Source organism: Meles meles, chromosome 6, assembly GCF_922984935.1.
Source record: "Meles meles chromosome 6, mMelMel3.1 paternal haplotype, whole genome shotgun sequence".
Classification (NCBI taxonomy): domain Eukaryota; kingdom Metazoa; phylum Chordata; class Mammalia; order Carnivora; family Mustelidae; genus Meles; species Meles meles.
In genome coordinates this window covers 55,784,933-55,797,021 of record NC_060071.1, presented here as the reverse complement: position 1 = coordinate 55,797,021, position 12,089 = coordinate 55,784,933, and the positions used below count along the sequence as shown (strand labels likewise).

The 12,089-nt window shown below is 39.9% G+C and overlaps 1 pseudogene; it reads right to left on the bottom strand.

Annotated features, from left to right (window-relative positions):
* Positions 1–425: 425 nt before the first annotated feature.
* On the bottom strand, positions 426–941 carry LOC123943564 (annotated as a pseudogene).
* Positions 942–12,089: the final 11,148 nt, after the last annotated feature.

Below are 12,089 nucleotides of genomic sequence, written 5' to 3'. Positions count from 1 at the left end.
GTAGGATTTATGCCCCACCTACAGTTGCTTATCATCCCAACCACTTTCCACCTTACTCCACTTTAGTTCTAGGAGTTGTTTGAATATCATCAGGCAGGAACCACCTAAGTGCCTCCTCACTGGCTATTCTGTCTGTGTTTTGCTTTCCCCAGAGCTACACATGGATGCTCCCATGTATTCCTTTAAGTCTTTGTTCAAAAGTCCTGATCTCTGTGAGGCCTATTCTTAACATCGTATTTAAAATGAAAACTGATATTCCCTTACTTACCTTGATTTTTTTTCCTTAGACTTATTGTAAATTACCATTTTGTTTATGTTTAATTATCTGCATTTTCTGTGAGAATGTAAATACTGTGAGGGAGGCAGTTGTTGATTTCATTCACCAATGCAACTCCAATGTATTTCAGTAAACGAAACATTTAATTTTATTTTATTCCACTATTGGTCATAGTTTGAGCCCTTTCACCTCAAAGGGAACCCCTTTATGTGTAGTCACACACACATCATTAGTAAAGAGATCAGGCTAGATCTCCTCCCAGATCATCTTAGGATTTAGCTCCTTGTCAGGCCTCCAGGAAAAGAATCAAAAATAATTCTGTCTCCAGGAATAGACCCATTAAGAGGTGCCAAGATTTCAACCTTCTCAGGTGAACTAGGACACATCACCATTGCTTGAGATATTACCCTGCTCATCTTTGCAGGTTTCAGGTTATAAAATAAAATCACCATCCAATTTTGTATCTATTCAAAAGGAACATGAATTACCAGGCCACTGACAACTGTTCTTGGGGCTGTTTCTCCAACATCTACTTCTTCTACATATAAAGATCTGCATCAGGATGTTTTCTGGGAGTGATGATATAACCAACTCAAAGATCCAGACGAGAAACATCTACTGGCTTAGAGTCCGTGCTTCCTGCTACTGAGAATGTGCACTGCATCTATAGCCTAGTGTCTCTCTCTCTCTCTCTCTTTTTTTTTAAACACCATAAACCTTTCTTAATATACTGAAAGATGGACTGAAAGATTTCTTTTCTTGTCATTATTTTCTGACACACTGATCTACTTTAATTCATTTTAAATAATGTGGAAAAAATTAAATTGTTATAAATATTTATTAATCCACACTTCTTTCTTTTTATTTCTTTTCAGTATAACAGAATTCATTGTTTGTGCACCACATCCAGTGCTCCATGCAATGCATGCCCTCCATAATACCCACCACCTGGCTCCCCCAATGTCCCACCCCCACCCCTTCAAAATCCTCAGATTGTTTTTCAGAGTCCATAGTCTCTCATGGTTCATCTCCCCCTCCAATTTCCCTCAACTCCCTTCTCCTCTTCATCTCCCCATATCCTCCATGTTATTTGTTATGCTCCACAAATAAGTGAGACCATATGATAATTAACTCTTTCTGCTTGACTTATTTCACTCAGCACCATCTCTTCCAGTCCCGTCCATGTTGATACAAAAGTTGGGTATTCATCCTTTCTGATGGAGGCATAATACTCCATAGTACATATGGACCACATCTTCCTTATCCATTCGTCCATTGAAGGGCATCTTGGTTCTTTCCACAGTTTGGCAACCGGGCCATTGCTGCTATAAACATTGGGGTACAGATGGCTCTTCATTTCACTACATCTGCAGCTTTGGGGTAAATACCCAGTAGTGCAATTGCAGGGTCATAGGGAAGCTCTATTTTTAATTTCTTGAGGAATCTCCACACTGTTCTCCAAAGTGGCTGCACCAACTTGCATTCCCACCAATAGTGTAAGAGGGTTCCCCTTTTTCCACATCCTCTCCAACACACGTTGTTTCCTGTCTTGCTAATTTTAGCCATTCTAACTTGTGTAAGGTGGTATCTCAATGTGGTTTTAATTTGAATCTCCCTGATGGTTAGTGATGATGAGCATTTTTTCATGTGTCTGATAGCCATTTGTATGTCTTCTTTGGAGAAGTGCCTGTTCATATCTTCTGCCCATTTTTTTTTTCATTTCCTTGTGGTTTTACTCTGCAGTTTTTTTTTAATTTATTTTTTCAGCGTAACAGTATTCATTGTTTTTGCACAACACCCAGTGCTCCATGCAAAACATGCTCTCCCTATTACCCACCACCTGTTCCCCCAACCTCCCACCTGTGACCCTTCAAAACCCTCAGGTTGTTTTTCAGAGTCCATAGTCTCTTATGGTTCGCCTCCCCTTCCAGTTTTTTTTTTTATATAAACATATAATGTATTTTTATCCCCAGGGGTACAGGTCTGTGAATCGCCAGGTTTACACACTTCACAGCACTCATGATAGCACATACCCTCCCCAATATCCATAACCCCCTCCCCCTCTCCCAACCCCACCTCCCCCCAGCAACCCCCAGTTTATTTTGTGAGATTAAGAGTCATTTATGGTTTGTCTCCCTCCCAATCCCTTCTTGCAATGACGTGGATGGAACTAGAGGGTATCATGCTTAGTGAAATAAGTCAATCAGAGAAAGACAACTATCATATGATCTCCCTGATATGAGGACATGCAGAAGCAACATGGGAGGTTAGGGGGATAGGAGAAGAATAAATCTGCCCATTTTTTGATATGATTATCTGTTTTGTGTGTGTTGAGTTTGAGAAGTCCTTTATAGATCCTGGATATCAACCTTTTGTCTCTACTGTCATTTGCAAATATTTTCTCCCATTCCGTGGGTTGCCTCTTTGTTTTGTTGACTGTTTCCTTTACTGTGAAGAAGCTTTTGATCTTGATGAAGTCCCAAAAGTTCATTTTCACTTTTGTTTCCTTTGCCTTTGGAGACATATCTTGAAAGAATTTGCTGTGGCTGATATCAGAGAGGTTACTGCCTATGTTCTCCTCTAGGATTCTGATGGATTCCTGTCTCATGTGGAGGTCTTTTATCAATTTCGAGTTTATCTTTGTGTACAGTGTAAGAAAATGGTGGCGTTTCATTCTTCTACATATAGCTGTCCAATTTTCCCAGCACCATTTATTGAAGAGACTGTCTTTTTCCCACTGTATATTTTTTCCTGTTTTGTCGAAGATTATTTGACCATAGAGTTGAGGGTACATATCTGGGCTCTCTATTCTGTTCCACTGGTTTATGTGTCTGTTTTTTTTTTGCCAGTGCCACTCTGTCTTGTTGATCACAGCTTTTGTAGTAAAGCTTGAAATCAGGTAACGTGATGCCACCAGTTTTATTTTTGTTTTTCAACATTTCCTTAGCGATTCAGGGTCTCCTCTGATTCCAAACAAATTTTAAGATTATTTGCTACAGCTCTTTGAAAATACTGGTGGAATTTTGATCGGAATGGCATTAAAAGTATAGATTGCTCTAGGCAGTTTAGGCATTTTAACAATTTTTATTCTTCCGATCCATGAGCATGGGATGGTCTTCCATCTTCGTGTCTTCTTCAATTTCTTTCATGAGTGTTCTGTAGTTCCTCAAGTATAGATCTTTTACCTCTTTGATTAGATTTATTCCCAGGTATCTTATGGTTCTTGGTGCTATAGTCAATGGAATTGATTCTCTAATTTCCCTTTCTGTATTTTCATTGTTAATGTATAAGAAAGCAACTGATTTCTGTACATTGACTTTGTATCCTACCACGTTACTGAATTACTGTATGAGTTCTAGTAGTTTGGGGGTGGAGTCTTTCGGGTTTTCCATATAAAGTACTATATCATCTGCAAAGAGGGAGAGTTTGACTTCTTCATTGCCAATTTGGATACATTTTATTTCTCTTTGTTTTCTTATTGCTGTTGCTAGGACTTCTAAGACTATGTTGAACAAGAGTGGTGAGAATGTGCATCCTTGTCGTGTTCCTCATCTCAATGGGAAGGCTGTGAGCTTTTTCCCATTGAGGATGATATTTGCTGTGCGTCTCTCATAGATAGATTTTATGAAGTTCAGGAATGTTCCCTCTATCCCTATACTTTGAAGCATTTTAATCAGGAACAGATGCTGGATTTTTTTTTTAAGATTTTATTTATTTATTTGACAGACAGAGATCACAAGTAGGCAGAGAGGCAGGCAGAGAGAGAGAGAGAGAGAGGAGGAAGCAGGCTTCCTGCTAAGCAGAGAGCCCAATGCGGGACTCAATCACTGGACCCTGGGATCATGATCTGAGCCAAAAGCAGAGGCTTTAACCCACTGAGCCAGCCAGGTGCCCCCAGATGCTGGATTTTATCAAATGCTTTTTCTGCATCAATTGAGAGGACCATGTAATTCTTCTCTCTTCTCTTATTGATTTGTTCTATTACATTGATTGATTTGCAAATGTTGAACTATCCTTGTAACCCAGGGATGAATCCCATCTGGTCATGGTGGATAATCTTTTTTTTTTTTTCTGAATATTTTATTTATTTGACAGATAGAAATCACAACTAGGCAGAGAGGCAGGCAGAGAGAGAGGAGGCAGCAGGCTCCCTGCGGAGCAGAGAGCCCGATGCGGGGCTCGATCCCAGGACCCTGAGATCATGACCTGAGCCAAAGGCAGAGGCTTTAACCCACAGAGCCACCCAGGTGCCCTGTGGATAATCTTTTTAATGTGCTGTTGGATCCTGTTTGCTAGGATCTTGTTGAGAATCTTAGCATCCATATTCATCAGTGATATTGGCCTCAAATTCTCCTTTTTGGTGTGGTCTTTGCCTGGTTTGGGGATCAGGGTAATGCTGGCTTCATAAAAAGAGTCTGGAAGTTTTCCTTCTGCTTCAATTTTTTGAAACAGCTTCAGGAGAATAGGTGTTATTTCTTCTTTGAAAGTTTGGTAGAATTCCCCAGGGAATCCATCAGGTCCTGAGCTCTTGTTTTTGGGGAGGTTTTTGATCACTGCTTCAATCTCTTTACTAGATATCGGTCTATTCAGATTGTCAAGTTTTCCTGGTTCAATTTCGGGAGTTTATAGTTCTCCAGGAATGCATCCCTTTCATCTAGGTTGCTTAACTTAATGACATATAACTGTTGATAATAACTTCTGATGATTGTTTCTACTTCCTTGGTGTTAGGTGTGATCTCTCCCTTTTCATTCAAAATTTTATTAATTTGAGCTTTCTCTCTTTTCTTTTGAATCAATGTGGCCAGTGGTTTATTGATCTTATTGATTCAAAGAACCAGCTTCTAGTTTCATTGATATGTTCTGCTGTATCTCTGGTGTCTACCTCATTGATCTCTGCTCTAATCTTGATTATTTCCCTTCTTGTGTGTGGAGTTGGTTTAATTTGTTGTTTATTCCCCAGTTCTTTAAAGTGTAGAGACAGTTGGTTTATTCTGGATTTTTCAATATTTTTGTGGGAGGCTTGGATGGCTATGTATTTCCCTCTCATGACCACCTTTGCTGTATCCCACAGGTTTTGGACCAAAGTGTCTTCATTCTCATTGGTTTCCATGATTTTTTTAAGTTCTTCTTTGATCTCCTGGTTGATCCAAGCATTCTTAAGTAAGATGGTCTTTAGCTTCCAGGTGTTTGAGTTCCTTCCAAACTTTTCCTTGTGATTGAGCTCCAGTTTCAAAGCATTGAGATCTGAGAATATGCAGGGAATAATGTCAGTCTTTTGGTATCGGTTGAGTCCTGATTTCTGACCCAGTATGTGGTCTATTCTGGAAAAGCTTCCATGTGCACTGGAGAAGAATGAGTATTCTGTTGTTTTTGAGTGGAATGTTCTGCATATATCTATGAGGTCCATCTGGTCCAATGTGTCATTCAATGCTCTTATTTCTTTATTGATTTTCTGCCTGGATGATCTGGCTATTACTGAGAGAGGCATGTTAAGATCTCCTGCTATTAGTGTATTCATATCAATATGACTATTTAACTTGATTAATAGTTTTCTTATGTAATTGGCTGCTCCCATATGGGGTGGCATAGATATTTACAATTGTTAGATCATCTTGGTGGATAGTCCCTTTAAGAATTATGTAATGTCCTTCTGTATCTCTGACTACAGTCTTTAGTTTAAAATCTAATTTATCTGATATGAGAATCACTAACCCGGCCTTCTTTTGAGGACCATTGTCATGAAAGATGCTTCTCTATCCCTTCACTTTCAGTCTGGGTGTATCCTTAGTTTCAAAATGGGTATCTTGTAGACAACATATGGATAGGTCCTGTCGTTTTATCCAATCTGCAACCCTGTGTCATTTTATGGGTACATTTAGGTTATTCACATTGAGAGTGATTATTGATAGATACGTTTTCCTTGACATCGTGTTACCTTGAAGTCTTTCTGTAGATTGTCTCTATATTTCTGTTCAATGATATTCTTAGAATTTTTCCTCTTTTATAGAACCCCTCTTAATATCTCCTGCAGTGTCAGCTTGGTGGTCACATACTCTTTTAAGCCTTGCTGGTCTTGGAAACTCTTTATCTCTCCATCCATGTCGAATGTCAGTCTTGCTGGATAAAGTATTCTTGGCTGTATGTTCTTCTCATTTAGTGCCCAAATGTATCTTGCCAGCCCTTTCTGGCTTGCCAGGTCTCTGTGGACAGGTCTGACATTATTCTGATGGGCTTTCCTTTGTACATAAGGAGCTTCTTTGTCCTAGCTGCCTTCAAGAGAGTTTCCTCTATAATTCCTCATTCTTACTATCAGGTGTCTTGAGGACTTGAGAATCTATAATCTTGGGGGGAAATCATACTGCCTCTAGTACCTGAACACTGTTTCCATTCATGAGATTGGGAATATTTTCATGGAGAACTTGTTCCACTATATCTTCTAGACTTCTTTCTTTCTCCTCCCCTTCAGGGATTCCAATAATTCTGATGTTGGAACGTTCATGGCATCATTTGTTTCCCTAATTCTTTTTTTGTGGCTTCTAAGCTGTTTGTTCCAGGCTTCCTCCTGATCCTTTCTCTCTCTCTTTTTGTCTTCCAGATCACTGATTCTGTCTTCTGTCTAGTTACCCTAGGTTTTAGAGAATTCAGATTAGATTGGAACTCATTGAGAACATTGTGAACATCATCCCTGGTGGTTTTCAGTTCTGCCCTACCATTGTGAACATCATCCCTGGTGGCATTCAGTTTTGCCCTAATCAGTTCAGTTTTGTCATCCATGGCTTTCTCCAACCTAGCTCTTGCCTGGATAATTGTTAGCCTGAATTCCCTTTCCTAAATATTGTCTATGTTGAAAGCCATTAGCTCTGTTGCAGAAGGCCCATCCTCTGAATTTTTCTTCTGTTGGGCATTCTTCCTCCTAGTCATTTTGGTGAGAGATGACTGAACAGAGGTAGCTGGATGTATCAACCGTGGTGCAGTCAAGGTGCACCCTGGATGCTTCTGAGCAAGCAAGAGTCCCCACCCAAATGAAAGAAAAAAAGAAAGAAAGAAAAAAGAATTAGAGAGAGAGAGACAGGAAAAAAAGGAAAGATAAAAGAGAAGGCTCAGCCCAAATGGGCCCCAAGGTAAGATTTATGAAGTATACAAACAAAAACAGACAAACAAAATATTGAGAAAAGTGTATGAAGGAGAAAAAAAATATATATATAAAAGCAAAACAAACAAACAAACAAAAGAACCTTGTCAAAAAGAACTCCAAGTGTAAGATTTATATATTATCAGGACAAACACAAATACACAGAAACACTGGCAGAAGAAAACGATGGGAGAGTGGTTATAAATTCTTAGTGTGGGCTGGGAAGGTTATTTTGATTCTTCCTGAATGTATCTTGATGTCTCTGTTAAAAGACTCAACTTTCCTAAGATAAAGAGGGATTAAAAATTGGTTTACCTATAGGGGTAGCACTGATTGGGGAAGGGGATTACTTTGAAGTTTAACTCTATATGAATATTTTAAAAAATTAAAAAAAAGAATGAACTAAACGAAACTAAACTAAAATTTTAAAAAAATTAAAAAATAGAAAAGCAAAAGAAAAACACGTGTATATGTATCAAAGAGTTCAGGTTAAAAGGTTATTATGGAATTTGATGTACTGGATATCTCACTTTGATGGTAAATAGGCTAAGAAATTATCTATATGAAAAATAAAAAAAAATGAACCAGAATAGTGGGAACAAATTAAAAATAAACGTTGTATCTATGAAGTAGTGGTGGTTGTTCTCGTGTCGTTTTCCCCCCACCTCCACCCCTCCAGTTGGCTTTCTGTGGGAGGGTCCTGCTGCGTGAGTTTTCAGGCAGTGTTTCCTGAGTTAAGTCCTCCTGCCCCCCTCAAGGGGGTGGGCTCTGAGGAAACCTATTTTTCAGGCTTTTGTTCTCTGGGGGTTTTTATGTTTGTTTGTTCATTTGTTTTCTCTCCCCTTGGCAGCTCTTGATGGTTTTTGGAGGTTTAGAGGAAAGCAAACTGCACCCAGACCTCCCTCTCAGAGAGAAGCCTCCGTCTGTTCCCCTCTGGGTGCTGCAGAGCACATAAGTTCACCCTTGGCTGTTGGCAGAGCACGTTCCCAGTCACAGTCCCTGGGGACACAGGAACTCCTGCTTGTACCCAAAACCACATCAGCAGTGGCTGTCTGGGCAGCTCCAGACTGCCAGAGTTTCCATGCAGCGATCGCACACTGAGATTTTCCCACTGGCCCAGGCTGGGAGTACTCAGCCTTTCCAGGACCAAGAGCTCCTGGATGACGCCTGCATGCACCTCTCTCAGGGGTGGGTGTGGGGCGCGATTCAGGCTCTGATAGCATGGTACAACGTGCACGTGAGGACTGCAAAAAGGCTGTGCTGGAGAGGCTCCCAGCCCCTCATGGGAGCTGCATCCCAAGCGCCCTCAGGCACTCTCACTTGGGGCTCAGGGACCAAGACCTGGTTTCCTCGCCACACTCTCTCTGGCTAAGCACCAGGGGTGGCTGTCCTGGGTCCGGGGACTTAAGCCCCTGTCTCTAACCAACCCAATTCCCACAATTTCCCCCCACAATCTTTTGCTCTTTTTGAGTGCTTTTAACCAGACTCCAGGTTAGTGCTGGTTCCCAGTCACAGGGCACTCTCATATCGGGGTATTACTTTCCGTCGCTTCTGGTGGTTCCCTCCCCCTTTTGTTTATCTTCCAATACAAGTCTGATGTTCCCACTCTGCTTTACCTGCCCACTGGCATCTTCTGCCCCTGTAGAGATCCAGACGTGTATAATTCTAATCTCAGGCTGATTTCATGGGTGATCGGAGTTCTTTGGTAGATAATCAGCTCACTTTAGGGTACAAGTTGAAAAGGTGCCTCCTCCTAGTTCTCCACCATCTTGTCCCCTCTCATAATCCACACTTCTTGATAGACTTCTTTTGTTATAGAAATAGTAGGTCTAGATCTATTGGCAGTTCTCAAGGAGACTGATTTATATTTCCAAAGTGTCTATCAAAAATTTATGCTGATTTACATTTTTTTAAAGATTTTATTTATTTGACAGAGAGTGCACGAGTAGGGGTGAGGGTAAGAGTGGCAGAGAGAATTTCAAGCAGATTCCTAGCTGAGTGTAGAGCCCAACTCTGTGGGCAGAGTCTCACAACACTGAGATCATGACCTGAGCCAAAACCAAGAGTCTGACACTTAATCAACTGAGCCTCCCAGCTCAGTTTTTTATATATATATATGTATATATATACATATATATAACAGTGAGGGAAGCAGTATTCCACAGCTTAAGAATATAGATTCTAGAGCCCATGCACCTGTGTTAGAACATCAACTCTGCTACTGACAGTGTGTGTCCAAACATTAGCCTCAGTCTCCTCATTTATACACTGGTAATGATGGTGTTTCTCTCATTAGACTTTTGTGAAGATTAATTGAAAGAATCAACTTGACATAGTACTGGCATAAAGAAAGCCCTGAAGAGACATCAAGTGTTATTTAAATTTATATTATTTTTATTATGAGATTAACTACTTTCATTAGACCTGACCATGAGTTTGATGTATTTGTTCCAAATCTGATATGTGAATAAAGATATGTCTTGTTAAGTTTTATTTAACCAGGTCAATTTTTAATGTTTATTGGCCTATTCATCTTCTTCCTTTTAAGAAATAATTTTCTTAAATTCTTTCCTCTTCTCTCTCTTTAAGTTTGCCTCACTTATTGATTTATAAATACTTTTTCTATGTTAAAGATATTAGGGTTTTGTCATCAAGGCTAAAATAGCCACACTGGAACTTTGTATGGATTTAAAAAAAGTGCTTCCAGGGAACAAACTCAGGCTCATTTAGGATATACTGTTTGTTGGAAGGGTGGGGCAGAGGCTGGATATCAGCTCCCACAGACCCTTTGGCCAGTAGGTCTAGAGAGTCTAGAGCACTTAAAGTCTATACAACTCGATGTAATGACTTTGGGGGTCACAAGATTGGAAACAGAGTTAACAAGTTTGTAGTTGAATTAAATTCTATTGTGATGCTTCCTAAAATACAAAGTTTTTTTTTTTTAAAATTTTACATATTTTTGTGTATTTTGCTTTCTGAAATCTTCTATTACTGACAATATTTATGGTATTGGTCAGGGTTTTCAGGTAAGAGAAAGGGAGAGAAAGAGACTAGACAGTGACAGAAATAAAGAGACAGAGGAGGAATGAGAGAAAGGGAGTGAGAGAGAGAGATTTAATACAAGTAATGGCTCACTGTCTTTCAGAGCCTGGCAAGTTTAGAATCTAAATCTACAATGTGGACTGGAAGGATGGAGTCCCAGGAGGGTTGATGGTACAGATGAAATTCAAAGACAGCCTCCTGGAGTCTTCCTGCTTGGGAAGACTGGTTTTTTTCCCCTCTTCAGAACTTCAGCTGATTGGGGAAGGCCCACCTACGTCATGCAGAGCAATCTGTTTTACTCGGAATTCATCAATTTTTGTGGTAATTTCATTCAACAACATTCCTCCAAATTGACACATAATATTAATCACCATGTTTAGGAAATATTCTCCAAATTCAAACCAAACATTGGCTCTGTTTGTTATCAGAAGCTTCTCAACAATTCTTGGCTTTACATAGTATATTTGTACCTAAAGAATAACTGTATATCAAAAACAAATGAAATTGATGCATATAGGTTACTTCCTTTTTTAAATATTTTATTTATTTATTTGACAGAGAGAGATAGAGAGAGATTACAAGTAGGCAGAGAGGCAGGCAGAGAGGCAAGCAGAGAGAAAGGGGGAAGCGGGCTCTCTCTGAGCAGCGAGCCTGATGCAAGTCTTGATCCCAGGACCCTGAGATCATGACCTGAGCAGAAAGCAGAGTCTTAATCCACTGAGCCACGCAGGTGCCCCAACATATAGGTTATTCTACAGCTTTTCTCCAGCAATAATTATTTGTGTGTTTTCAAAAGAGAAACAAACTTAGAAAAGCTTTGTGATTCCCTTTAAGTGAAACACAATTATCTAAAGCCAATATAGAAAATGAAACTTTTTACTAAGATGCTGTCTTGTTAGTGAAATCCCTTATAAATTGGGTTGTGCTTATACACCTAATGTGGAATTGAATGTCATACGAATTGTTGTAAATGTGATTATCATTCATCAGAAAATTCTGGGATATTTGTAATCAAGCATACAACCATTAGCAAAAGAAGCTCGAATTAACCTCAAATGATTTGGGGAGGTAAGTGGGATAACAATTATAAATGGTGTGCAAAGTAACTCAGAGACTAGGAGATTTCATTATTCATGAACATATAAATGAGGAGAAAGCAAATATTTTGGCACATAAAAAAACTGATGCTCCAGGGTGCCTGGGTGGCTCAGTGGGTTAAGCCGCTGCCTTCGGCTCAGGTCATGATCCCAGGGTCCTGGGATCAAGTCCCGCGTCAGGCTCTCTGCTCAGCGGGGAGCCTGCTTCTACCCTGCTCCCTCTCTCTCTCTGCCTGCCTCTCTGCCTACTTGTGATCTCTGTCTGTCAAATAAATAAATAAAATCTTTAAAAACAAAACAAAACAAAACAAAAAACTGATGCTCCAGGGGGAGGAGTCAAGATGGCGGAGAAGTAGCAGCCTGAGACTACATCAGGTAACAGGAGATCAGCTCGATAGCTTATCTAAACATAGCAAACACCTACAAATCCAACAGGAGAGCGAAGAGAAGAAGAACAGCAACTCTAGAAACAGAAAATCAACCACTTTCTGAAAGGTAGGACTGGCGGAGAAGTGAATCTAAAACGACGGGAAGATAGACC